Source organism: Carcharhinus amblyrhynchos, chromosome 14, assembly GCF_965287045.1.
Source record: "Carcharhinus amblyrhynchos chromosome 14, sCarAmb.v2.hapA, whole genome shotgun sequence".
In the NCBI taxonomy this organism is placed as follows: Eukaryota; Metazoa; Chordata; class Chondrichthyes; order Carcharhiniformes; family Carcharhinidae; genus Carcharhinus; species Carcharhinus amblyrhynchos.
In genome coordinates this window covers 71,436,618-71,460,570 of record NC_137337.1, presented here as the reverse complement: position 1 = coordinate 71,460,570, position 23,953 = coordinate 71,436,618, and the positions used below count along the sequence as shown (strand labels likewise).

The 23,953-nt window shown below is 47.7% G+C and overlaps 1 protein-coding gene across 2 annotated transcripts in view; it reads left to right on the top strand.

Moving 5' to 3' along the window:
- Positions 1-23,953, top strand: part of smoc1 (SPARC related modular calcium binding 1) — a 203,566-nt gene that overhangs the window by 122,260 nt on the left and 57,353 nt on the right. The gene's annotated exons all lie outside the window — the stretch shown is intronic.

Sequence of the window (23,953 nt, the reverse complement as noted above, 5' to 3'; positions counted from 1 at the left end):
AAGGGACAAATTAGCATGGCCAATCCACCTAACCTGTACATCTTTGGACTGTGGGAGGAAATGCACAAAGACATGGGGAGAATGTGCAAACTCCACACTGACAGTGATCCAAGCTGGAAATCGAACCCGGGTTCCTGGCACTGTGAGGCTGCAGCGCTAACCATTGTGCCACCCCATGGGTGCAGTTGTGGATGGACTGACTTGGGGTAAAGTCATCCTACATTTTTTCTTTCCCTTTGATCCTTCAAAGCTTCTAATTGGGTCAGTTACCCACAAACACATAATTAACAATATTCACTTTGTACAGTAATCTGATCGATCCCAGTTTGCACTGTAAGAGAAACACCACTCTGAGCAGCACCATGACAAGGGGCTTGATCAGGGGATGTTACCAATACTGATGGACATGGAACTTGAACAGAATTTGTATCGATCTGATTAATCCAATTGATTCCACCAGAACTGAATGTTGGCTGCTCAAAGCTAGAGTGCCGGTAAAGGTTATGGAAATGATATGGATCTTAACAGCTTTGAGATATCAAGTGTTATCAAGCTTGTTTCAATGGGAATGTTTGGTGAAGAACCCAGGTTCGATTCTGTGTAGAGTTTGCACATTCCCTGTGCCTGCGTGGATTTCCTTCGGGTGCTCCAGTTTCCTCCCACAGTCCAAAGATGTGCGGGTTGGGTGGATTGGCCTTGCAAAATTGACCCTTAATGCCACTGGGACTAGCCAGGGTTAATAGCTGGGGTTAAAACTTTAAGTTTATTTTTTAGCCACAAGTGAGGCTTACATTAACACTACAATGAAGTTACTGTGAAATTCCCCTGGTCACCATGCTCAGGCTCCTGTTCGGGTCAATGCACTTAACCACCACATCTTTCAGACTGTGGGAGGAAACTGGAGCACCCGGAGGAAACCCACGCAGGCATGGGGAGAACATGCAAACTCCGCATGGACAGTGACTCAAACTGGGAATCAAACGCGGGTTTGGCGCTGTGAGGCAGCAATGCTAACCACTGTGCTGCCCCATAAGGGGATAAGGCCTGGATGGGATTGTGATCGGTGCAGACTTGATGGGCCAAATGGCCTTCTTCTGCACTGTGTAAGGATTCTATGATTTTACGGTATTATTCTAAGGGTGAACCCACAGTACAGAAAATCCAAAGAATAGTAATGTAAATCATTTGGACTCAGACAGCTAACCTTTGCTATTGTGATGGTTTAAATAATACACTTATATTTGACCTGAATCTAGTCCTCTTTCAGAAAGATCTATGTTTTGGCAATCACTGGACATTTTTATATCTCCTTTGAAACACACATGGTCATAGTTTTCCTCTTCAGACTGATGACTGAGAGTCAAATTGTTTTTCCCTTGTTCTCATTTTAGAATTTTGACTGTTATTCTTGCCGTCTACAAACCAAATCGAAGGTTAGGATGGGGTTAGCATTAGCAATTGTTCTGGAAGAGGCAGGAATTAAAGGGACGCACTTTGCTTTCTATCTCAAGCTTGTGAAGGAAATCTTCAAGGTTTATTTATTAGTGTCACAGGTAGGCTTACATTAACACTGCAATGAAGTTACTGTGAAAATCCCCTCGTTGTCATGCTGCGGTGCCTGTTCGGGTACACTGAGGGAGAATTTAGCACGGCCAATGACCCCTAACCAGCACGTCTTTCAGACTGTGGGAGGAAACCGGAGCACCCGGAGGAAGCCCACACAGACATGGGGAGAACATGCAGACTCTGCACAGACAGTGACCCGAGCCAGGAATCGAACCTGGGTCTCTGGCGCTGTGAGGCAGCAGTGCTAACCACTGTGCCCAATGTGCCGCCCCAAATCTTTGTCTCTAACATCGTCCCCAAATATAAACCTGCCCATACCTCTTCCCTCTCCTCCTACAGGCAGCACGGTAACCAGGCTCCTGGTATCCTATTTAATACAGAGAGGAGGAGGGATTTCTTTCTCTGAGGGTCATTTTCTACGTCCCTCCCCCACAGTTAGCAGCACGAGGCTGATTACCATATTCAATGTCATTGGTATCCCAAGTGCCAGCCAGGCACCCTGGCAGTGCCAAGGGGGTGAGCCTACTAGGGGTGGGGCCGATCAGTGGTGGCGGTCAGGGACTGATCCACTGCACACTCTGCATTAGGGATTGGTGGGGTAGGGAGGGAGGGGGCAATCGGGCTGGCCATGGGGGCAATCAGACTGGCCACGTGGGAGGGTGGCGGGGGTGTTGGCGGGGACCAGGCTGGCCATGGATGGAGGGGTCTGGCTGGACATGTGGGTTGGGGGGGGGAGATGACGGAGGCTGGCGATTGGGATGGGGGTGGTTGGGGATGACATTGGGAGGCCTGCGATCAGGAGGCTGGTGATGGGGGGGAGGAGTAGCGGGGGCAGTGCGCATGCGCTGATCTTTACACTGACAGATTGGCGCCTGCGCAGTGGCGCACTCAGGTGGTGACGCCAGACTCTCGGGTGGGTGAGGTCCTCCCCCGGCGCCGGAGTCTCAGTTCACCCAAAAACAGGCGGGAAAAACGTCCCGTGCTCCCACCCGTTGAGCACTTGTTTTTTTGGGGACAGCGCCCCCCCCACCCCCCACCCCCCCCCAACCCCAACCCCCCCCCCCCCCCTCCACCACCACCACCAGATGTCCTTTCTCTATAGCCTTATTTTGAGAACACCAGTAAAACAAATAATTAATTAAGAAATTAATCAAGCATATGGACAACTAAACGGACTCTTAAAGAGACATTGTGACAAGAATCAAAATGTTAAGGGAAACCTATTTAAATTCAAATAATGTTCCTGGTGGGGCGGGGGGATGGGAGATGATACACTCCAGACGCTGCCACGCCCATGGGTTGTGGAAGTTATCAAGCACGCTCGCTCCCCATGGATACCTGGGTGTGGGTATCACCACGGAAGAGAGGCAGATGGTTAAAACACACGGCCCCCTCAGCTGCCCGCTGCTTGGGCCTGGTTATGGCCCAGAGCCAAGACCAGGTTAACAAGGTGGCCTCCTGACCTTCCCACAAGCCTCCACACCGGGAGGTCAAAGGGACACGGGGCTGCAGAGCAACCAATCATTGAGCAGCACCCCCCCTTCATATAATCGAAAAGGGGCGGCAATCTCGACACGCTGTAAACACACGGAGGATCTAAGTCCTTTTTTATTGGGGCAGTGATTAGCACTGCTGCTACAATCTTATGTACTCCCCTGCAACCAATCATAATGCTAACATTGGCCGTGCTAAATTCTCCCTCAGTGTACCCGAACAGGCACTGGAGTGTGGCAGCTAAGGGATTTTCGCAGTAACTTCATTGCAGTGTTAATGTAAGCCTACTCATGATGCTCGTAAATAAGCTTAAACTTCACATGTTCTTTTTAATAAAACAAAAGAACAATGAAATAAACTAATAAAAGAGGGAACAGTCTCTTAAAGGGACACTGTAACTAAAACTAAACTTGAAATGGAAGCTTAAATCAAATTAAGATGGTGTTTGAGGGCTGAAGATGCTTTCTATCTGTGCAGAGCCCGTGGGTTGCGGAAGGCAGCCTTTCGTTACACTTTTTTGATTAGAACAGAAAACATCAATTAATTAATCTAAAATAATTGGAAGGCAGCCTGTGTATCTAAAACGAAATGTCAAAGGCAACTTTAATATTGCACCCCAGCCCTTGCAGCTCATAGTAATCACAGAAGGCAGTCTTTCCTTATATGTGCTCAAGATAACTAATCAATTAGTGCCCTTATGTTTATACTTAACCTCGATAATACAATTAACGTACCATTAACAAGAACATCATTTTAACACAACTGCTCCAAGTGGGCATCCTACTGACAGAGCAATGCGCGGCACGGTGGCACAGTGGTTAGCACTGCTGCCTCACAGAGCCAAGGACCCGGGTTCAATTCCGGCCTCGGGTCAGTGTCTGTGCGGAGTCTGCACATTCTCCCCGTGTCTGTGTGGGTTTCCTCCGGGTGCCCCGATTTCCTCCCCACAGCAAAAAGATGTGCGGGTTAGATGGTTTGGCCATCTTAAATTGACCCTTAGTGTCCCACAATGTGCAGGTTAGGGGGATTAGCCATGATAAGTGTGTGGAGCTACAGGGATAGGGCGGGGGAGAGTTCCTGTGTAAGATGCTCTGTCAGAGAGTCAGTGCAGACTCGATGGGCCGAATGTAGGAAGAGCAATCCTACCCCTAATCCCATGCATTAACCCTGCTGGTCCCCCTAAGGAGCAATTTAGCATGGCCAATCCACCTAACCTACGCATCTTTTTGGAATGTTGGAGGAAACCAGAGCACCCGGAGGAAACCCAGGCAGACACGGGGAGAATGTGCAGACTCCACACAGTCATCTCGAGGCTGGAATCGAATCCGGGTCCCTGGCGCTGTGAGGCAGCAGTGCTAACCACTGTGCTGCCTAACCTGTGGAGAAATTGGAGATGAGTCTTTTCTCTCTGAGTGGTCACAAGGCCATGCACGAGTAAATCCCATTCCTCTGCAGATCACAGTTGCTTCCTGTGCCAGCGGGCTGCCAATCCAGTTACCCGCCTGCAGCCCCAGAATCGGAAAATATAACCTCAGTGATTCAACTCTGATCGAGAGCAGACAAACCTTGAGTAAAAGATTCCGTGGGCTGCAGGGCGCAACAGCAGCTGAACTCATCGCTACTCAGGCAGGAGTTGTATCTCACCGACGACAACCCCTCGAATAGCACTGAAATAATTAGGACATGAATTCCCATAAAAAAACATCAACACAAACAGCAATATAATTATCATTCGTTCATCTGATGTAATACTTGTAGCACAAAGTGTCCCCACTAAAAGAAATTCATTAGAACCCAAAGATATATTTAATATCAGAATTTATTAGGAGAGTTGGGGCTGTAGATTTAGTGGTATGTTGTGTGTAGTTTTTGGCAAACGTCCCACTCAGCTTTTGGCACTATGTCTCCGTGCTAGATGGGACTGATTCCACCGCGTTTAATAGCGTTTGATGAATAGCTATTTTACGGTCATCAGTATTTTCTTAAGGCTTACTCCGTCCAGCAGTGGAGTGAGAAATCTTATATCGTTCTCCTTTGCCAGGATTGATAATTGCCCCGGAATGAATTCCCTGAACACGTTCAAGACCTTTGCGTATTCTGAAACCTGAGAACGATGGCAGGAGTCACTCCGCCTGCTTGGTTCACTCGTCTCAGCGTAGGGTTGGCTGTTACTCCAATTAATGAGGATTGTTAGCCAGTGATTTATACACTTTGATTCTGTATGTAAGATCCATATATAAGGTCTGTAACGTGGGAGTCCAGTAAACCTGACATTTCGCGTTGCCTGCTAATCTTTGCTACAGCTTTTCCGACCATCGAGAGCTTTGGTTGAGGATGTTTGATGGTGGTGCGTGGAGTAGTAGAACCCCGACAGTGCAGAAGGAGGCCATTTGGCCCATCGAGCCCGTGCCATCAACAACCCCACCCAGGCCCTATTCCCGTAACCCCATGTATCTACCCTAGCTAGTCCCCCTGACACTAAGGGGCAATTTAGCACGGCCAATCCACCTAACCCGCGCATCTTTTGACTGTGCGAGGAAACCGGGACACCCAGAGGAAAGCCACACGGACACAGGGACGAAGGTGCAAACTCCACACAGACAGAGACCCGAAGCCGGAATTGAACCCGGGACCCTGGCACTGTGAAGCAGCAGTGTTAACCACTGTGCCACCGTATTCCCTTGTCTTACTTTCGATCATGACACTGGGTTCAATGAGATAAGCAGTTTTCGTCACAAACGCTCCATGCCCCGCCCACCCCCCCCCATCCCCCCAACCCCGGCGGCACCTCCGTCACGATAGAAAGCCCAGAATGGATCAGTCCTGTGTCCTGCCCTGTTCTTTGACCCGTCTATCTAAGCCTGGCAATTTATGGCTCTCAATTCACTCTCATTTGACGAGTCTCAAAATAATTTTGTAATGTTGGCAATAGGGAGAAACTTAGTCAACTGGGGCCCAAAATACAATTGGTGCTTCAGTAGAAATATGCCATGACCTGTTTCCTGGCATGACTTGGTACCAGGGTCATGCCGCTGTCAAGATTGTTGATGATGCCAGGGGGGTATTTGTAATTGATGTTGTTTTAATGTGACACCTCCAACAGGAATGAAATGAACCAGTTACTTGAGTTTAGTTTCTGGGTTAACAGAGGACAAATGCCACAGGAGTGAGGAAAACATAACACACAGTAAAAATTCAATCTGTGATTCTTATCCTTCCTTTTTCACTCATTTGTGGGACTGGAGTGTCACCGGCTAGGCCGGCATTTATTGCCCATCCCTCGTTCATAGGAACCCTACAGTGTAGAAGGAGGCCATTCGGCCCATCGAGTCTGCACCGACACAACCCTACCCAAGCCCTATCCTTGTAACCCCATATACTTACCCCGCTAATCCCTCTAACCTAAGCATCTCAGAACACTAAGGGACAATTTAGCACGGCCAATGAACCTAACCCGTACATCTTTGATGTGGAATTGCCAGCGTTGGACTGGGGTGGGCACAGTAAGTAGTCTCACAACATCAGGTTAAAGTCCAACAGGTTTATTTGGTAGCACGAGCTTTCGGAGCGCTGCTCCATCATCACCTATCATCACCTGATGAACGGGCATTGCTCCGAAAGCTCGTGCTACCAAATAAACCTGTTGGACTTTAATCTGGTGTTGTTAGACTGCTTACTGCACATCTTTGGACAGTGGGAGGAAACTGGAGCACCCGAAGGAAACCCATGCAGACATGGGGAGAATGTGCAAACTCCATGCAGACAGTGACCCAAGTCGGGAATCAAATGCTAGTCTCTGGAGCTGTGAGGCAGCAGTGCTAACCACTGTGTCACTGTGCTGCCCAAAGTTACCCTTGAGTAGATGGTGGTGAGCTGCCTTTTTGAATCGCAATGGGTTGACCCACAATGCCGTTAGGGAGGGAATTCCAGGATTTTGACCCAGCGACAGTGAAGAAATGACCGATATATTTCCAAGTCAGGATGGTTGAGTGATTTGGAGGGGAACTTGCAGGTGGTGGTGTTCCCATGTATCTGCTGCCCTTGTCCTTCTGCATGGAAGTGGGGGTGAGCTGTGTGGATGGAGTTAGATGAGAGATATCTACAAATATCACTTGGAGCCGCACTCAGAGAAACCAGGAATTTGCGGCAACTCCATTTGGGAACGTCACCTGGAGTTGCAGTGTGGGAAGCTTTACCTGAATGTTTTGAAGTTTGGACCACTGCGTTAAAAAGCACAGTTTCCACATGTCATCGCTGCTGATAAACCTCCTGATGGCTCTCAAATGGTGAGAGGCATTTGAGTTTTCGGGATGTAGGGGACAGCTGGCAAGCTGTACTGGCGGGACTCAGAATCCCACAAGGTGTCACGCTGTGAAGCCTGGGAGACTCCACCATTGCTCCCAGGAAACCTTGGAGTAACACTATAGCACACAAGGGCGGCACGCTAGCACAGTGCTTAGCACTGCTGCTTCACAGCTCCAGGGTCCTGGGTTCGATTCCCGGCTCGGGTCACTGTCTGTGTGGAGTTTGCGCATTCTCCTCGTGTCTGTGTGGGTTTCCTCCGGGTGCCCTGGTTTCCTCCCACAGTCCAAAGATGTGCGGGTTAGGTTGATTGGCTGTGCTAAGAAATTGCCCCTTAGTATCCAGGGATGCGTAGGTTAGAGGGATTAGTGGGTATAATATGTAGGGATATGGGGATAGGGCTTGGGTGGGATTGTGTTTGGTGCAGACTCGATGGGCTGAAGGGCCTCTTTCTGTACTGTAGGGTTCTATGATTCTATGACTGTGACCAACTCTCTGAGGGAATGCTGTCCTGTCAGTGGCGATGTCCCTCTGACAAGGCACTTAACAGTGGTGAATATAAATATATAATCCCACTGTGTTATTTGGAAAGAGTGCAGGCAAGCTCTCCCAGTTCTCCACCCATAGGATCCCTACTGTTCAGAAGGAGGCCATTCAGCCCATCAAGCCTGCACCACCACAATCCCATCCAGGCCCTATTCCCGTAACCCAACATATGTATCCTGCTAATCCCCCTGACACTAGGGTCAATTTATTATGGCCAATCCACCCAACCTGCATGTCTTTGCTGTATCAGAGGAAATCGGAGCACGCAGAGGAAACCCACACAGACATGGGGAGAATGTGCAACTTCCTCACAGACAGTGACCCAAGGCCGGAATTGAACCCGGGTCCGTGGCGCTGTGAGGCAGCAGTGCTAACCACTCTGCCACCCCTCAGTTACCGCACAGCCAGTATCAGTAAAATACAATCATTGTCTCATTGCTGTTTGCTGTGTGTAAGTTGGCTGCCGTGCTGTCAAGCAGTCAGAACACCTCAGAAATATTTTATTGGTTGGAAAATGCTTTTGGGGGCTTCCTGTGAGCCTGTGTACAAACAGTTTTTCTCTTCGCTTTATTTAATTGAATCTGTCGAGGTTACAAAACTCAATCACTTCAGTAAATTCTCCGTACCACCAAGGGCAGAGTGGTTAGCACGGCTGCTTCACATGCCAGGGACCCGGGTTCATTTCCAGCCTTAGGTTACTGTCCCTACGGAGTCTGCACGTTCTCCCCGAGTCTGCATGGGTTTCCTCTGGGTGCTCCAGTTTCCTCCAACAGTCCAAAGACGTGCTGGTTGGGTGGATTGGCCATGCTAAGTTGGTCCTTAGTGTCCCAAGATGTGTAGCTTAGGTGGATTGGCCATGCTAAGTTGCCTCTTGGTGTCCCAAAATGCGCAGGTTAGGGGGATTGGCCATTCTAAATTGTCCCTTAGCATCCCAAAATGCATACTTTAGGTGATTAGGCCATGCTAAACTGTTCCTTAGAGTCCCAAAATGTGTAGGTTCGGTGGATTGACCATGCTAAATTGCCCTTTACTGTCCCGAGATGTGTAGGTTAGGTGGATTGGCCATGTTAAAGTGCCCATTAGTATCCAAAGATGTGTTGGTTAGATGGATTGGACATGCAAAATTGTCCCTTAGTGTCCCAAGATGTGTAGGTTAGGTGGATTGGCCATGCTAAATGCACAGGGTTACAGGGATAGGGTGGGATAGCGGATAAGATGCTCTTGCAAGAGTGTGGTGCAAACCCGATGGGTGAATGGCTTCATTCTGCACTGTAGGGATTCTCTGGAGACAGAATAAATGCTTTTGCACCAGGATTCTTTGAACTGCCAATTAGACCGAGAGTTCTAACCAGGAGTAACATTAAAGATTTAATGTTCTCCTCATGTCTGCGTGAGTTTCCTCTGGGTGCTCTGGTTTCCTCCCACACTCCAAAGATGTGCAATGTAGGTGGCTTGGCCATACTAAATTATCCCTTAGTGTCTCAAGATGTGTAGGTTAGGTGGATTAGCAGCGAAAATATGTGGGGATGGGGCCTGGGTGGGATTGCTGTTGGTGCAGTCTGAATGAGCCGAATTGTAGGGATTATATGATTAGAAAACAAAATATTTGACGTATTAGAACTGGCAGATTAGTTCTTTTTGATCCAGAACCGGACACTCACCTGCATTTTTTATGGTGTTCTTTCAACACAAGGATTTGAGCTTCAATTCACACTGGACCAACCCAGGTGAGACTTTAACTCAGCTCGAAACCCCATCCACTTGCACAGCGTTAAAATCAGGTCTTAGCCTTCAGCAGACCAACATTAAATTAATATGCGCAGTCTCGAACTGACTTCCACGTTCGCCAAGATGAACAGAGTCAATAATTTAGCAATCTCAGCAGAGAAACCACAAGCCTGACTTCGTGTGATCAATGAGAAGAAATCCCAGTGCTTTCGTTGTGACATAAATAGTTCTTTGACGTAATGAATCACTCCAAGAGGGGAATCAGTCCCAAACAAGAACAACAAGGAACATCAGATGAGATTGTTGAGTGATGTTACTGAACAGTAGGACAGGCTCGAGGGGCCGAATGGCCTACTCCAGCTCCTAATTTGTATGTTCCTGTGTACGTACGTGTGAGGTGACCAAAATTAAGTTTACTTATTCATTACTGTCACAAGTAGGCTTATGTTAACACTGCAATGAAGTTACTGTGGAAATCCCCGAGTCGTCACACTCCTGCGCCTGTTCGGGTACACTGAGGGAGAATTTAGCCCGGCCAATGCACCTAATCAATGTGACTTTTGGACTGTGGGAGGAAACTGGAGCACCCACAGAAACCCACACAGGTATGTAGCAAGTCTCTGAGATTGTGGGAGGAAACAGGAACGCCCGGAGGAAGCCCACTCACTCAAAAGTCTGATGGCAGCAGGGAAGAAGCTGTTTTTGAGTCGGTTGGTACGTGATCTTTTGTATCTTTTTCCCAAGGGAAGAAGGTGGAAGAGGGAACGTCTGGGGTGCTTGGGGTCCTTAATTAAGCTGGCTGCTTTTCTGAGGCAGCGGAAGTGTAGATAGTGTCAATGGATAGGAGGCTGGTTTGAGTGATGGACAGAGCTTCATTCACTACTCTTTGTAGTTTCTTGTGGTCTTGGGCAGAGCACGAGCCATGCCGAGCTGTGATAAAATCAGAAAGAATGCTTTCTATGGTGCATCTGTAAAGATTGGTGAGAGTTGTAGCGGACGTGCCAAATTTCCTTCGTCTCCAGAGAAAGTGGAGGCATTGGTCGGCTTTCTTAACTATAGCGTCTGCGTGGAGGGACCAGGACAGGTTGTTCAGGATTTGGACACCTAAAAACCTTAAGGTCTCAACCATTTCTACTTCATCTCCTTTGATGGAGACAGGGACATGTCCTCCACTATGCTTCTTGAGGTCGATGACAATCTCCTTTGTTTTGTTGACATTGAGGGAGATATTATTGTTGTTGCACCAGTTCACCAGATTCTCGATCTCAAACAATGACTGAGTCTCGTCATTATTTGAGATCCGACCCATTACAGTGGTGTCATCAAGGATGCCTTGTGAGGGATTAGCAGGGACCTAGACCATGCATGCTTTATCGAGTGATCATTGGTAACTGGGAAAATGACAACTATTGCATTACACATAGATATAACAGTCCATCTTCAGTTTTGATGCGGAGATGCCTGCATTGGACTGGGGTAAACACAGTAAGAAGTCTCACAACACCAGGTTAGAGTCCAACAGGTTTATTTGGTAGTAAATGCCACTAGCTTTCAGGGTTTGCCCCTTCATCAGGTGACTCACTATGGGTTTACTCTCAAATAAACTGGTTGGACTTAAACCTGGTGTTGTGAGACTTCTTACTGTGTTTACCCCAGTCCAACGCCGGCATCTCCGCATCATAATATCTGCCCCAGAGGACCAAAAGGAAATGAATCCTTGCCTGATTCCCAATGCTGTCCCAGCTTATAGATCTGCCGCCCCACCTCCGCGTATTAAAAATGCGAGGGGTGACTTAAAAATAAAGCACTCCCTGCTATTCTCAATCAGTTCAAGCCAATGGAAAGGGTTAACTATTGCTTAATTAGCTTAGGCTCTTGAACGCAGCACATGTTTATCTTAATCAGCGTGCGCAACCGCAAGTGTTGCCAAATGCTTTGGAAATTCCGTTAAATCATTTAATGAAACTTCAGTAGCCAAAGTTTGACATGAGTTTTGAGCTTATTAAAGATTACTTTTTCAGGCTGGCCCGTGGGGAATTACAGTAACATGTCTTGTCTGCAGTGAAAAAGATCTATACAATATGTACATCTCGTGTCGTTCCCCTCTGCCTGCCCTGATGTAGAGTGGGCCGATCTATCACATATGACAAGTTTTGTGACTCTCAGTTTGTCATGTATATTCCCTGTATCATGATTTTGCTGTCACCCAATTTCCTGCCTTGTTTGGGTGTCACTTTTAAGCACTTTTCTTAAAAGCTGGGAAAGAAAGCAAACTTATACTTACTGCTCAGTCCTCTATATGTGCTCTGCTCAATAATACTATCATTAGAATTCATAGAAGCTCCACAGGGTAGAAAGAGGCCATTTGGCCCATTAAGCATGCACTGACTCTTAGAATCATAAAATCCCTACAGTGCAGAAGAGGCCACTCAGCCCATCCAGTTTGCACCCACTCCCTGACAGAGCATCCCACCCAGGCCCTCTCTCCCACCTTATCCCTGTAACCCCACACATTTATCAAGGTGAATCTCATCTAACCTTCACATCTTGGGGCACTAAGGAGCAAGTTAGCATGGCCAATCCAGCTAACCTGCACATCTTTGGAGTGTGGGGGGAAACTGGAGCACCCGAAGGAAACCCACGCAGACATGGGGAGAATGTGCAAACTCCACACAGATAGTGACCCGAGGCTGGAATTGAACCCAAGTCCCCTGGTGCTGTGAGCCAGCAGTGCTAACCATTGTGCCACTGTGCCACCTTACTGACCCGCCGCCACCACCCCAACCATTTCCCTAATATATCTGCATCTAGGATCTCCAAACAGGTTAGCTACAATACCGTTTGTCACCCTGCCATAGTTTGCTTGCCACAGGCTTGATTGGATCTGTCTCTCATCGGTTGCCCGCCATGTAGAATCCCAGTTTCATAGAATCATAGAATCCCTACAAAGCAGAAGGTGGCCATTCAGCCCATCGAGTCTGCGCTGACAACAATCCCACCCAGACCCTTTCCCCATAACCCCATACATTTATCCTAACTAGTCCCCTGACACTAAGTGGCAATTTATCATGGCCAATCAACCTAACCCACACATTTTTGGACTGTGGGAGGAAACTGGAGCACCTGGAGGAAACCCACACAGAGACAGGGAGAATGTGCAGACTCTGCACAGACAGTGACCCGAACCAGGAACCAGACCCCGGTCCCTGGCACTGTGACACGGCAGTGCTAACCACTGTGTCACCGTGCCACCCACCTTGCCAGGCTGTGCCCTGGGGCAGCTGGGTTCCATACCACCATCCCCCCAATAACCAAAAAGACTCTATCCACAAGCTCCAACATCATGGTCGCAGTGGTAAACACAGAGGCTTAAAAGAGCAGAGGGTGTGACAAGAGGGAAAGATACCAGAAGAGGTGAGAGAGACTAACAGAAGAGAAGAAAATCAGAGGCTAAAAGAGACCGTGCAAGAGAAGAGATAGAGAGAGTGAAGTGCAAGAGAGAGAGGATGCAGTGTAGGAGGAAAAAAACACAGCGTAAGAGAGTCAGAGAGAGAGTGCAGGATGAGAGAGTGAGAGAGAGAAAATGCCACAAGAAGGAGAGCGCAGCACAAGATAGAGAGAGGGAGAAAAAAATCAACGCAAGAGAAAAAGAGAACGTAATGCAAGAGATGGACAGAGAAAGAGAGCAGAGAGAGAAACAGAATAGAAAAGAAAGACAGGAAACCAGAAGCTGAAAAAATAAGAAACTTTAGAGAAAATGAGAAGAAAAGAGAGAGAGAGAGACTGAGAGAGAGAGAGAGCATGAGAGAGAGTGACAGAGAGAGAGAGAAAGAGAGAGAGAGAGAAAGAGAGAGAGTGAGAGAGAGTGAGAGTGGGAGGGAGTGAATGAAAGAGAGCGAGAGAGCAAGAGAGATCAAGAGAGAGAGAGTGAGGGAGAGGGAGAGTGACAGAGAGAGAAAACAGGAGGAAGAAAGAGGAGGAAAGCAACATTTTGTCGGTAGCAGGGATAGGAAAGAGAAGGATTCCTCTGACGCACCACATGCCATGTTAGATCCATCATTATATAATGAAAGTCTAACATCTGGCTTCTATCTCCCACACTCCAGGCGTTACTCTTCATTACTTTTACAAAAAGCAGGAACAGAAAACACTCATTTTCTGGAGAATTCTTCCAGATTGGAGCCAAAAATCCAAATTCACGATAGTTCTCCGACTGTCCTCAGGGTTTGATAAGTGGAATTTAGCTGGATTCATCGGAGCGGCTGCTCCAACAGTGATCATAGAGGGACAGATTAACAGTTAAATCTGTGGACTCACAACCCTTTGGTAATGCCACAGTGCAATCTCATGAAACTGCCTTCTGTACTGTAGCATTGGTGTAGACAGTGCCGCATATATCCTCTCCTTTTGCCTCCCAGGCTATTTGAATCCCTGAACTGCCTTGGGCATCCATGTTGGGGGTTCCTTCTTCAACTCGGATCCATGTTTCCAGCTTCCCAATTGTGTTTGGCCAAGATTGTCAGCAAAACAGGTAGTCATCGAGCAGTCCCATAGAGGAGGCAATGGCCTAGTGGTATTATCATGAGATTATTCATCCAGAAACTCAGCTCATGTTGTTTGGACCCGGGTTCAAATCCCACTATGGCAGATAGTGGAATTTGAATTCAACAAAATATCTGGAATTAAGAATCTACTGATGACCATGAAACCATTCTTGAATGTTGGAAAAACCAATCTAGCTCACTTTAGGGAAGGAAATCTGCCATCCTTACCATCTCTTGTCCTACAAGAGAATGCCTTTCCACTCTGTTGTAGCACTCAAACTAACGTACCAGAGAAACCCCAAGGTTTATCATTTATAGTGGCTGTTGCTTTTAAGTGACTGGTTTGGACATGCATGTGAACACTGGCATTCACGCAAAGACCATTTGGCCCATCCAGTCTGTCCCGTACAAGCCTTGTGCATCACAATATAAAGACTGCATGGGTGGGAAACAGTGGCATGGTGGTCATATCACTGGGCTAGTAATCCAGAGGGCCAGGCGAATGCATCTCCCTGAAACTCTCACCTTGCACCGGTGTCCCCTTGTAATTGACACTTCCACCCTGGAAAAAAGCCTCTGACTATCCATCCTGTTGATGCCTCTCATAATTTTGTAGACTCAAGTCTCCCCTCAGCCTCCAGGGAAAACAATCCTCATTTATCCAACCTCTCCTCGTGCCTCGAGATGAGGTAACATCCAGGTGAACCTCCTTTGCACTCTCTGCAAAGCTTCCAAGTCCTGCTGGTAGTGTGGCGACATTGTTCTAACTTTCTGAGTGGCTGTTTGCCACACGGCACTCTCTGCCCCCGGGGATTGTGTGCAGGACAGGGCCGAGTGCGGACTGAGAGTTTCATCTTCAACCCACATTACCCTCTTCCTGTTGCTGCAGGTGCTGACCTTGACTTCAGCAGATGTCAGGTACGACTGTTAGTCATTATGTGACCTGCGAGTGAGTAACCTCCTAATTAGCATTCGATGCATATGGGAATTGCTTGCACGGAGACAATTATCCACCAGTGGTCAAATTGTGTGAACGATCCCCGTCAGGATTGGAATGTGGTTCAGATTTACAAAGCGCTTACTACAACTATGAGACTGTACAAGAGCTAACCTTCCATTAGCAATGGTCATTAGCTGACCAATTGAAACCATAAATGTTCCTGGAATCATAGAATCCCTACAGTGCAGGAGGAGGCCATTTGGCCCATCGAAACTGCACTGATGACAATCCCATCCAGGCCCTAGCTCCGTAACCCCATTTATTTACCCTCCTAGTCCCCCTGATACAAAGGGACAATTTAGCATGGCCAGTCAACCTCACCCATACATCTTTGGACTGTAGGAGGAAACTGGAGCACCCGGAGGAGACCGTGCAGACACGGGGAGAACGTACAAACTCCACACAGTCATCCGAGGCTGCAGTTGAACCCGGGTCCCTGGATTGTGAGGCAGCAGTGCTAACCAATACGTCCCCCGTGCTGCCTTTTTAATCCTCTGCGTTAAACACAGTATTGAGAGATAGACTGATAGATTGCGAGGGCGGCACAATGGTTAGAACTGCTGCCTCACAGCGGCAGGGACCTGGGTTCGATTCCCGGCTTGGGTCACAGTCTGTGCGGAGTTTGCATGTTCTCCCCATGACTATGTGAGTTTCCTCCAGATGCTCCGGTTTCCCCCCACCCTTGAAAGATATGTGTGTTAGGTGGATCGACCATGTTAAATTGCCCCTTAGTGTCAGGGTAAGTAGCTAGGATAACTGCATGGGGTTATGGGGATAGGGATTGGGTGGGATTGTTGTCAGTGCAGATTGATTGGCCTCCTTCTGCACTGTAGGATTCTATGATTCTATAAATCTGGGGGGAGGCAGATGCTCGCTGTAAAATGTCAGTTTAAATTTATTTATTAGGTCATTCGATCCAATGGCAGGCCACTCCTGCCATGGCAAAATTTGCCGTGGGTCGTATTCCAACTTATGTTTATATGGATAAGCATTGTCAATCAAAGTTTGGTGCTAGTCCATGTGAGGAAAGTGGGAACAGCCCAGTCAAAGAGGGAGGTTTTAAGGAGCGCCTTAAGGGAGGGAAGTGAGGTGGAGAGCTGGAGAGGGTTGGGAAGGGAGTCTCAGAAGTTTGGGGTCCAGGCAGCAGAGGGCAAGCCTGCCAATGCCAGGATGGGGAATGTCAATAGGAGGGGCACACTGTTAATCATCGTAATTAGCACTCGATCTGGTTCCAATGAGTGACCTGGGCTGACAGAATTTGGAAACAAAATTCAAAGCTGTTTTCTGAAGGAGAGTCTTCACTGTGAGAGGACGAGATTTACTCCTGAGACACAGCATTTCTAATTGAAAAATTCTAGCCAACAACTTGACATGAACTCAAAAGGCTTTGTCCTCCGTGTGGACGTGTCGATTTATGTCATTGCTATTTTCCTGAAGGAAGCCAGGCTTACTAATATTAAGTTGAACTGGCCAGTAAATTATCCTTCATTTTACAGAATGCCCGCACAATATGAGGTTCTGATTTATTTTGAGAATTTCCATGATTTTGTTAGGTTTCATTAAGGCCCATTTTTCCAGGACTTGTCTTAGCAAGGAGACGAGCTTGTTCATAAGACCCCTGCAGTGCAGAAGGAGGCCATTCAGCCCATCGAGTCTGCACCAACTCTCCGACAGAACATCCCTTCCAGGCCCTATCCCTGTAATCTCACACATTTGCCACGTCTAATCATAGAATCCCTACAGTGTAGAAGGCCCATTGAGTGTGCACTGACAATGATCCCACACAGGCCCTATCCCCGTAACCCCATATATTTATCATAAAATCATAGACTGTATCAAAGTCCTGGATTTTCATAGAATCATTGGATTGTACAGAAAAGGGCCTTCGGCCCATCGAGTCTATACCGACATGTGAGAAACACCTGACCTATTTAATCCCATTTACCAGCACTTGGCCCATAACCTTAAATGTTATAATTTGCCAAGTGCTCATCCAGCTACTTTTCAAAGGATGTGAGGCATCCCATATCTCCCACCCTCCCAGGCAGCACATTCCAGACCCCCACTGCCCTCTAGGTAAAACATTCTTCCTCACATCCCTCCCTAAACCTCCTGCCTCTCACCTTGAATTTATGACCCTTTGTGACTAAGATGAACAGCCGCTCCTTACCCACTCTGTCCATGTCCCTCATAATCCTGTACACCTCGAACAGGTCACCCCTCAGTCTCCTCTGCTCCAATGAAAACACAACCTAAGCCTATCCAAGTCTACAGCTGGACCCCTGTGTGAGGAACAAATGGAAGTCCGGAGCCCACACTTGGTCACGTGCAGTGACGCCGGCTCTGACACTATTCCTGGCCTCATGGTAAGGACGGTGAGCCCAGTCTCAATCCCGGCAGGCCCACTGCCTGGGCAGCCCTACTGGGAGAATGCAGCGGTGCTGAGGCAGGTCGGGGATCATGAAGGGGACAGCACATGGTGGAGCCGTAGAACGATAGAATCCCTACAGTATAGAAAGAGGCCATTTGGCCCATCAAACCTGCACTGACTCCATGACAGAGCATCCCACCCAGGCGCTTCCCTCGTCCAACTCTGTAATCTCTGATCTGCACATATTGAGACACCAAGGGGCAATTTAGCATGGCCAGTCCCCCTAACCTACACATCTAGGGACACCAAGGGACAATTTAGCATGGCCAATCCCCCTAACCTACACATTTTGGGACACCAAGGGACAATTTAGCATGGCCAGTCCCCCTAATCTACACATCTTGGGACACCAAGGGACAATTTAGCATGGCCAGTCCCCCTAATCTACACATCTTGGGACACCAAGGGACAATTTAGCATGGCCAGTCCCCCTAATCTACACATCTTGGGACACCAAGGGGCAGTTTAGCATGGCCAGTCCCCCTAACCTACACATCTTGGGAACCAAGGGACAATTTAGCATGGCCAGTCCCCCTAATCTACACATCTTGGGACACTAAGAGACAATTTAGCATGGCCAGTCCCCCTAATCTACACATCTTGGGACACCAAGGGGCAGTTTAGCATGGCCAGTCCCCCTAATCTACACATCTTGGGAACCAAGGGACAATTTAGCATGGCCAATCCCCCTAACCTACACATCTAGGGACACCAAGGGACAATTTAGCATGGCCAAGCTACCTAACTCGCACATCTTTCAGACTGTGGGAGGAAACCAGAGCCTCTGGAGGAAACCCACGCAGACATGGAGTTGCGGGCTCTACACAGACAATGATCCAAGCTGGGAATCGAACCCAGGTCCCTGGCACTGTGCGGCTGCAGTGTTCACTGTGCCACCGTAGGTCTAAAATAAAAATGACGAGGGAGCAAAGCCATTTGCTCTCCCCACCCCCTTGCCCGCCCCCTCCACCACCCACCATCTTCCACCCGGAGAGGAGGGAAACCCCACCGGGAGATTGGGTTGAAGTCAGAGGTGCCCCCTCTCCTGTCCGTGACCTCTCTGTGAGGATGGGGGTCTCTGGTCCTGATGGTTCCCCCCCATCTACCTACCACAGTGTGCTCCAGTCCTCACACAGCAGGCGAGCTCTCAAAACTGTTCTCAATTGTAACATCCTAATTAAACATCTTCATTGGTTGTTCCCCTCCTGATCTGAGCCTGTCTTCCGGTTATCTTGGTTGCACGGTGGTTCAGTGGTTATCACTGCTGCCTCACGGCTCTAGGGACGCGGGTTCGAGTCTGACCTTGGGTGACTGTGCAGAGTCTGCATGATCTCCCCGTGTCTGCGTGGGTTTCCCTGGGTGCTCTGGTTTTCTCCCACAGTGCAGGTTAGGTGGATTGTCCATGCTAAATTGTCCCTTAGTATCCAAAGATGTGCGAGTTGGGTGGATTGGTCATGGTAAATTGCCCATTAGTGCCCAAAGATATGCAGGTTAGGTGGATTGGCCATGGTAAATTGCCCATTAGTGTCCAAAGATGTGCAGGTTAGGTAGATTGGCCATAGTAAATTGCCCATTAGGAGGTTTACTAGGCTGATACCGGAGTTGAGGAGGTTGAGCTATGAGGAGAGGCTGAATAAACTGGGCTTGTACTCGTTAGAGTTTAGAAGAATGAGAGGAGATCTCATTGAGACGTATAAGATGATGAATGGGATGGATAGGATAGAGGTGGAGAGACTCTTCCCGCTCAAAAAAGACAATAGGACTAGGGGGCACAGCCTCAAGATAAAAGGGGGGCGGTTTAGAATGGAGTTGAGGAGGAACTTCTTCACTCAAAGGGTGGTGAATCTCTGGAATTCTCTGCCCATTGAAGTGGTGGAGGCTGCCTTGCTAAATATTTTTAAGACGCGGGTTGATGGGTTTTTGATAAGAGAGGGGATTAAGGGTTATGGGGAGAGGGCGGGAAAGTGGAACTGAGCAGTGACAGATCAGCCATGATCTTATTGAATGGCGGGGCAGGCTCGAAGGGCTGGATGGCCTACTCCTGCTCCTATTTCTTATGTTCTTATGTTCTTATGTTCAAAGATGTACAAGTTAGATGGATTGGTAAATGTGAGGGGGTACAAGGTAATGTGGGGAGAGGGCCTGGGTAAGATGTTCTGTCAGAGAGTCGGTGCAAACTTGATGGACTGAATGGCCTGTTCTGCATTATAGGTCTCAAGTTACATAGCAGCAGACGTCAGATCGCTTCATATCGTGAGCCGATTATTGCTTTATTTGTTGCAGCGGGGTGTTCGATAGGGCCGGGGATCCGTTTGCTCACAGATTAGCCAATGGTTATGGGTATATGGGACGGTCGAGCAAGGGCAGAGTCCCATTCCTCCTGTTACTTCCCTCACTCCAGGTACAGGGCAGGGTAATCGCTCGTAATCTCACGCTCACGCGTGGAAAAGCACTCCAGCAAGGCTCAGCTCCTGTGAAACGCCTCCACGGGAGAAGCTTTCACAACCCGACATTGTCCGGGAAAAGAAAAGCTACCATTGTATCCCATTTTATTTTCGGGATGCGGCTGTGGTATCTGGAAAACCCAATACTGATAATCTCGAGCTGTATCAATATCAAAGATCTCATGAATGGAATGCAGAGATCGCTACATTCAAGACAGCACAATACTTGCTTAGTGTTACAGGAGAAGCAGAACTGAACACAAACCACCCTTATGTGATAAAGAGATCACACAGCTGAACAAGGAAGTCTTGTGAGAGTTGCTTTGAGATCCTCTTTGTGCGACAGAGGGCATTGTGGCAATCTCTGATTTTCTCTCAACAATATAGCGTGGCATTCCTCAGCTGCTGACGCAGTGACAGCGATTTTAATGATACATCCGAGGCTTTACAAGTCCTTCTGATGATACTAGCCCTTTCTCTGAGTTGATTTTACTGTTTGTTTTTTTGCCCCCAGTGTTCGAAATGGTTCCAAAGCTGCCCAATGACTCATCGGGAGCACTCTAATCTCCTAGTTAGAAAGATCAGAAGCTAGAATTTCCAGGTAACCCAGTGTAATATTCAGGCAAAATCTATAGAATCGTAGAATCCCCACAGTGTAGAAAAAGGCCATTTGGCCCATCGAGCCTGCACTGACCACAATCCCGCCCATGCCCTATTTCCGTGACTCCATACATTTACCCTGCTAATCTCCCTGACACTAAGGGGCAATTTAGCATGGCCAATCAACCTAACCTGCACATCTTTGGACTGTGGGAGGAAACTGGAGCACCCAGAGGAAACCCATGCAGGCACGGGGAGAATGTGCAAACTCCACCCGGACAGTGACCCAAGGCCAGAATTGAACCCTGGTCCCCGGAGTTGTGAGGTCGCGGTGCTAACCACTGTGCCACTGTGCTGAGGGAGTGCTGAGCTTTTCAATGTGCAGTTCTGGGGTGAGACATGGCATTATTTCCAAGAAGAAGTCATCCTTGATCTATATATATACATATATATCCCTTAACCGAAAGGCCAACCAGTCAATTTTTTTAAATTCACTCGTGGGACATGGGCATCGCTGGCTGGCCAGCATTTATTGCCCATCCCTAGTTGCCCTTGGAGGGCAGTTGAGAGTCAGTCACATTGCTGTGGACCTGGAGTCACATGTAGGCCAGACCAGGCAAGGGCAGATTTCCTTCCCTAAAGGATATCAGTGAACCAGATGGGTTTTTCCGACAATTGACAATGGCTTCATGGTCACTAGTAGATTTTTAATTCTAGAGTCATCTGGATACAAAACATCAGCTCATTTCTCCCCTTATAGATGCTGCCAGACCTGCTGAGATTTTCCAGCATTTCCTCCTTTGGATTCAGATTCCAGCATCTGCAATAATTTGCTTTTGTTTATTATGAAACCATTGTCCATTGTTAGAAAAACCCATCTGGTTCACTAATTTCCTTTGGGGAAGGAAATCTGCCGTCTTTACCTAGTCTGGCCTAGATGTGACTCCAGAGCCACAGCAATGTGGTTGACCCTCAACTGGCCTCCAAGGATAACTAGGGTTAGGCAATAAATGTTGGCCAGCCAGTGACACCCATGTCCCATGAATGAATAAAAAAAATCTACCCTTGTGTAATTCTGAACAGTTTGGATCAGTGAGAGGATTTTTCCTCGCATTAAAAATCAACTCACAAGCTAGTTAATTTTTAGAGGTGCATTATCTACTTGCTAAAATCGGCTTTTTACAAATTTCCAACGTCACCTAGGTTATATATTTAAGTGGTTGCATGATTGCTTTCAGAGCAAGTTGAAGACACTGGAGCATTTCAGAGACCTTTGTCTCAGTTTCATTTTCTACTCTGTACAGGCAACAGCTCCTCAAATAAACCTGTTGTGTCTTAGTTTGAATCAACGGGGGGAGTTCTCCCATCCCACTCGCCATGGGGATTGTAGCAGGTGCAGGGCAGGGTGGACCGTGCAAAGATACATTGACTGCAGGAGGAATTTTCCAGTTTTGGGGTGAATGTGGCTGGAAAATCCCACCCTATGTTTTGATTTGATTTGATTGATCATTCACATGCGGAAGTATTGTTTCTTGCATACTGTACAGCCAAAGCATACTGTTCATAGAGAAGGAAAGGAGAGGGTGCAGAATTATAGTGTTACAGTCATAGCTAGGGTGTAGAGAAAGATCAATTTAATGCGAGATCGATCCATTCAAAAGTCTGACAGCAGCAGGGAAAAGCTGTTCTTGAGTCGATTGGTACGTGACCTCAGAAGGTGGAAGAGAGAATGTCCAGGGTGCGTGGAGTCCTTAATTATGCTGGCTGCTTTGGGTTAGTAAATTTGCTGATGACACCAAAGTCGGAGGAGTTGTAGACAGTGAGGATGGATGTTACAGTTTGCAGAGGGACATAGATAAGCTGCAGAGCTCGGCCAAGAGGTGGCAAATGGAGTTTAATACGGAAAAATGTGAGGTGATTCACTTTGGTAAGAATAACAGGAGTACAGAATATAGGGCTAATGGAAGGACTCTTAGTACTATTGACAAGCAGAGAGATCGCGGTGTACATGTGCATAGCTCCCTGAAAGTTGGCACCCAGGTTGATAAGGTTGTTAAGAAGGCGTACGGTGTATTAGCTTTTATTGGTAGAGGGATTGATTTTCGGAGCCGTGAGGTCATGTTGCAACTGTACAAAACTCTGGTGTGGCTGCACTTGGAGTATTGCGTACAGTTCTGGTCACTGCATTATACGGAAGATGTGGAGGCATCGGAAAGGGTGCAGAGGAGGTTTCCCAGGATGTTGCCTGGTATGGTGGGAAGGTCTTATGAGGAAAGGCTGAGGGACTTGAGGTTATTTTCATTGGAGAGAAGAAGATTGTGAGGTGACCTAATTGAGGCATACAAGGTGATCAGAGGATTAGATAGGGTGGATAGTGAGAGCCTTTTTCCTTGCATGGTGATAGCTAACACGAGCTTTAAATTAAGGGGTGGTAGTTATAGGATGGATGTCAGAAGTAGGTTGTTTACTCAGAGGGTGGTAAGGGCGTGGAATGCCCTGCCTGCAGCAGTTGTGGACTTGCCAACTTTAAGGGCATTCAAATGGTCAGGGGATAGGCATATGGGTAACATTGGAATAGTTTAGGTTAGAGGGTCATTAGATTGGTTCCACTGGTCGGCGCAACATCGAGGGCCGAAGGGCCTGTACTGCGCTGTAATGTCCTATGTTCTATGAGGCTGCAGAAAATGTGGACAGAATCAATGGAGGCTTGTTTCATTATGTTCACAATCCTTTGTAGTTTCTTGCTGTCTTGGGCAGAGCAAGTGCTACACCAAGCTGAGATACAACCAGAAAGAATGCTTTCTATGGTGTATCAATGGAAGTTGGGGAGAGTTGTGGTGAAAGTACCAAATTTCCTTAGTCTTCTGAGAAAGTAGAGGCATTGGTGGGACTTCCTTAACTATAGTGCCGGCATGGGGGCCCAGGACAGGTGATCTGGACACCTAAAAACCTGAAGCTCTCGATCATTTCTACTTTGTCCCCAGGGATGTAGACAGGAGCATGCCCTCCACTACGCTTCCTGAAGTCAATGACATTGAGGGAGAGATTATTGTCGTCGCACCAGTTCACCAAATCCTATTTGTGCAAACCACATCTTTTTCTAGAGCTCACATCCTCGAACATAGTTAAGACATTACAACATACAGCAGCAACTTGTAAAAAAAAATTCATGGGATGTTGGTGTCACTGGCTGGATCAGCATTTATTGCTAATCCCTAATTGCCCTGGAACTGAGTGGCTTGTTAGGCCATTTCAGAAGGCAGTTAAGAGTCATCCACATTTCTGTGGTTCTGGAGTC